Source organism: Marmota monax, unplaced genomic scaffold (genome assembly GCF_021218885.2).
Source record: "Marmota monax isolate L192 unplaced genomic scaffold, Marmota_monax_Labrador192_F-V1.1 WCK01_AAM20220418_F8-fsc00265, whole genome shotgun sequence".
Lineage (NCBI taxonomy): Eukaryota > Metazoa > Chordata > Mammalia > Rodentia > Sciuridae > Marmota > Marmota monax.
This window is the reverse complement of record NW_026694808.1, coordinates 218,413-223,652: the sequence shown is the minus strand read 5'-3', so window position 1 is coordinate 223,652 and position 5,240 is coordinate 218,413.

Here is a 5,240-nt window from a genome sequence, read left to right as displayed (position 1 = left end):
TTTAATATTTTTGTATTGCAGTTGATTGTAACTAAAATCCTGTACAATAGAGCTACAATACTGGACAATGGGGAACTACTGTACTCATGACTGTAACTAATAAGAAACACAAATATTTCCATTGCACATTACATTTGTAGCAAATGTCTTAAAATAATTGTTATGCACATCAATAATTTGAAATCTAATTATTTGATCTCATTAGTGCCTTAATAAAAAACACATATATTGCTATAGCACACATTTGTATTTAAATATATGGATGACTTGCGTTTCAATATGTTTTGCTTTTTATTTATTTTACTTTTATGCACTTAGGAATTTATTCTAAGGAGGAATCCATAGACTCCAACAGACTGCAAAAGTAGGTTTTTGGTTTTTTGGTACTGTGGATTGAACTAAAGGGTGCTTAACCACTGAGTCATATTTTTAAATTTTGTTTTTACTTTGAGAGAGGGTCTTGCTAAGTTGCTTAGAGCCTCACTAAGTTGCTGAAGCTGTCCTCAAACTTGGGATCCTCCTGCCTCAGCTTCCTGAGTTGCTGGGATTATAGGCTTGCACCACCATGCATGGTGACAAAGTGGGTTTGAAAAGTCCTTGATCTATGCAGTCTGTGCTCATTTCATAAGAGTATAATTAGTTAGGCATGGTGACTATAATCCCAGTCACTCAGGATGCTGAGGCAGGAGGATCACAAGTTTGAGGCCAGTCTCAGCAACTTAAGCCCTGTCTCAAAAAAAGAGGGGGTTAGTGGTGGTGGCTGGTAGAGCACACTTTGGATTCAGTTTCCAGTGGCAGGGAATATGAATAGCATAGATAAAAATAGAGAGGAAAAAGAGTTCAGTTATTGGTGTTTGAATTTCAAAAGCCTAGGTAGGTTTCAGGGGGCAAAATGAGGTATCCATGCACTTAGAGCTTTGGAAGAAATGCCTTCAAAGAAGTCTGAAACTTTCTGAATGTGACCGTAGAGAGGATTCTCTGGGTTGGGGAGGGGAGAGCATGAGTAAAGTGGCAAAGTCTGAAGAAGAATCTGAAGGGAGGACTTCGCTTCCAGAGGGCATCAGCCTCCTCTTGACCCCCAGGAGGCCTCATGGGGGTCTCTTCAGGGCCTGCTGCCCAATAGGCTCTCTCTGAGTGAGTGTTGTATTTGCTGAAGCCACAGAACTGCCACATCTCCATTTTCCTTCCTGCTGTCTAGTAAGGCCACACTCATTCTCACCCAAGAGGACAGTTGCACCCCTGCTGGCCACCAGTTATGTTCAATCTAGACAACTCATCTCTCCCCTTTCCATAGCCCAGAATGTGAGCCCCCTGATTATAGAAATAGAAAACAGACTAAAAAACTCACCTTTTTATTTGGTACTGGGGATTGAACCAAAGGGTGGTTTTAAGCTGTTAGAGGGGTGGAGCATTACAGACTACTGTATATTGGTCACCTGTGTGTTGGGTGGGATTGAACAGAACCATCTTGAGATTTTCCTCTGCATTGAGTTAGAGAAAAATTTACTCCTGTTACTCACAGGAGAGGAAGGTAGTGGTCAAGGTGTGCAGTTAGGTTGCTCAAGGGATAACATTCCTTATCTTTGATGCCTTGAGTCCAGGAAATTGAACTGCTCCTTTAACTGTCAGAAGTTGCTGGGATCAGTGCTGCAGCACCATGTGAGGCTGGGTGCCCTCCCCAGCTCTTTGATGATGCTGATTTCAGCAGTGTGTTCCTATTACTATGGTAATGAGCCATGGAAGCTTTTCAAGCTGGCCAGGAGGAGCAACCTTCTGAAAGGAAAGAATAAATCAGGGATGTGTTTTGAAATTTGAAAAGAAGAGAGACATGAAAATCTGAATTAATGATGGAAAAAGTCCATAGGAGGGGTAGGGGGAAGCAGAATGAGTATGCACGGGAGGCTCTATTGTAGCCTACCTAAATGATCTCGCTGAAAAATGCCAAACAGGGTCAGATGCCTGAAGTGCATCATTACTATTTTATCTCCTGTGTGTTTAAGTGGTCCTCTCTCTCATACACACAGACACACACACACACACACACACACATATATATATGTTTTTTTTTCAGTGCTGGGAATTGAACCCAGGCCTTCTTATCTGCAGGGCAAGCACTCTACCATTGAGTTCCAGCCCCAGCCACCATAAATTCATTTTTCCATATTTTTATTGGTACATTGTAATTACACATAATGGTGGGATTTGTCACATATTTATACATGCACAAAATACAACAAAGTGTAACAGTATAATTTGATCAATATAATTCCCTAGTACCATACCTGCATTTTTAGGCAAACCTCTAGAGATAGAAAAAAACTGTAAGGGCACTAAAACTTTATTTACTAAAGACTTTTTAAATTAAAACTTTTAAGAGACATTTTCTTTTTCCTCCACCAAAATAGAACATTGTTCGCATATGGATAGAGCAACTGGAAAGGGGACCAGAGGAAGCACACATGCAAAGAAGGAAGAGGAGGGAAGATTGGCTGAGGGGCCCTGAAAACAGATCTGCTACTTGGCTAAGATTCCCAGGGCAAGCCATATCCCTTCTGGGCAATTCTCAGAAGAGAAAACTAAGAAGGCAAGATCTTCTATAACTTAGACCTCCCTAAGGACAGGTCTCCCTTGGTTAATAGGACTCATTTCTCCTGTGGGTTAGGAAAACCTGTTCTCCTACTCATGCTTAAAACATCAACATACCAAATTAGGCACAGATGCCCCTTGACTTTCAGAGGGGTTATGCCCTGTTAATCACATAAATTGAAAATATCATAAGTCAAAAATACCATTAGGTTTAAAAATGCATTTTAATCTGCATAATATACTAAAGATCACAGCACACTGCAGAGCTTTGGTTGTTTCCCCTTGTGATTACAAAGTTTGCCTGGTCTATCAGGAACTGTAGCTCCCTGCCATTGTCTAGCATTACTGGAGAGGATCATAGCACACATTGCTAGTCTGAAAAATGCTCAAAATTCAAAATTTGAAATACACATTCTACTGAATACATATCACTTTCTCACCGGTATAAAGCTGAAAAATCTTAAGTCAAACTGTCATGGGAGGAGGTCTAAGGAATTCCTGATGAGGGAGACCTCAATTCAGGACAAGTGGGATTCTTGACAAATATTGAAGAAATGAATTGAAGGACATGTCAATTAGAGACACAGATTTATCAAGGGAGATGTAAACTATCTGGAGAGTGAAAAACTCTGGAGATAAAGTAAGGAATATTCATTGAAGGGAGAATGTGGGCCACCTGGAGAGCAAGCAGCAGCAACTCTTTGTTCTAGGGTTGGTATTTATAGATGGCAGTAGTGGGGCCTGGACTAGAGGTGGAATAAGGGCAAGTCACACAATTTCATGCCATTTTTTTCTAGCTTCTTCACATTCCCCTCATGTCATGTTACTTTTGCTAGCAAGGAGGGGGTCAACAGCTTAGGCAGGGTTGCTCAGGAGTGGTTTGTTTTGCATCCTAAGGATTCATGTGTGTCTCCTGTATTTCAGTGGTTTGTGGGTACTTTTCTTTTCTGTATCCCAAATTCCCACCTAAAAACCATCACTAAGTCAGTGGACTGTATTTCTCCTGAAGACTTCTGTCCATTGAAGCTTCTAATTATTAAGTTGGACCCTAATTAAATGAAATCACTGGAATTCTGAGAGGCCTGACCGCACAGAGGGGTTGGGATGGCTAGTAACAATGGTACCTGGATCTTTCTTCTGTTTGGATTCCTTTCCCATGACTTGTTCTATGTGGGAATAGTGTGGGACTCACTCTTCTTTATTACCCATGATGAGAAACATGTGAAAGTGTGGGAATATCCAGAAATGGATAAATATTTCTAGAAATCAGTTAGAAAAGCAGCAGTGTGAAGCCAATTTTATACGTTCAATGCATATCCCAAGAATTTAATTTTAACCAATCTTACAACTTCCTTTATTCTTCTTCTTCAGAGAGTAATTATTTAAATGCTGTTTTCCAACTCATTAATTAAAATTTGTAATTTATTATCCGGATCAGCTATGGTGATCCAATGAAGCCAGAAACTAAAAGACAGGAGAAAAACAGAGGAGGAAGAGGGAAAAATGAGGTTGAAATCAAGGTTTACCTCTGTACAATTCCTTTTTTGGTGGTCAATGACAAGAAGAAAAAAAAAATAGAACGTGAAAGCAAAAGCTTTCCCTGCATTCCTTTCCAGTTCCTCAGTCCAGTGTCTCAATAGTTTATTCTCATATCCCCTGGAAGGGTTGGGTGAATGATGAAATCATGCAGCTATGTCTATTTCCAGGAGCATTTGCATTATAAGGAATTAAAGTCCTTATAAAGGGATGGAGATCCAACTTGGAATTTAGGGCATTGTGGAGGAGTAAGTACAGGGGACAGATTAGGTGGTTCCATTGAGCTAATACAAAGGCCTCCTATGTAAACTCCTCTGAATTAGCTTAGTGTTTTAAAATGTACCCAGGATTTTCTTTATATTCAGATACAATGAGGTCCTCAGATCAAGACATGACTGACTTTGAAGAGATAATCTATAGTTCATAGTTCCCAAAAGGAAGGGGCATGTCTTACAATGCACAGCCACACAGGGAAGCACCAGGGTTGGTCAGGAGGCAGCAGAAATAAGGAGAAAGCATGAGCAGGAGACTTGACTGTTGTTTCCCCAAAAGAAGCAAAGCTAGGCAGCTGTCTTTATACAGTTTCTGTTGATATTAACAAAATACCTGAGGCTAGGTACTTCATAAAAAGAGGTTTATTTAGCTCACAGTTTTGGAGGCTGAAAGTCCAAGTCCAAGATCTGGCAGTCCCATCTATCTGGCCTCTCGTGAGGTCCTCCTGATGAAAGGCATCACAATGGGGAAGACATCACAGGGTGAGAAAAGAAGCCAGAGGACTCGGGGGCCAGACTCACTGTTTTTATAACAACCTGCTCTCTCAAGGACTAACTCACAATGAAATCAGCATTAATTCCTTTGAGGGTGATCCCCCCACACCAGTGACAGAATTATCTTGCACAAGACCCCACCTCTTAAAAGTTCCATCATTTCTCAGCATTGCCACATTGGGGACTAAGCTTCCAGTGCATGAACCCTTGGAGGTCACACACAAACCATATTCCAACTACAGCAGCAAAATAGATTGATTTAGGAATGGCTAATTTGAATAATTTCAGTGGGCTCTGGGGTGCAGCGCTGTTCCTGGTTGTCTTCACCTGGTTCTAGGGTGATCAGGGCTG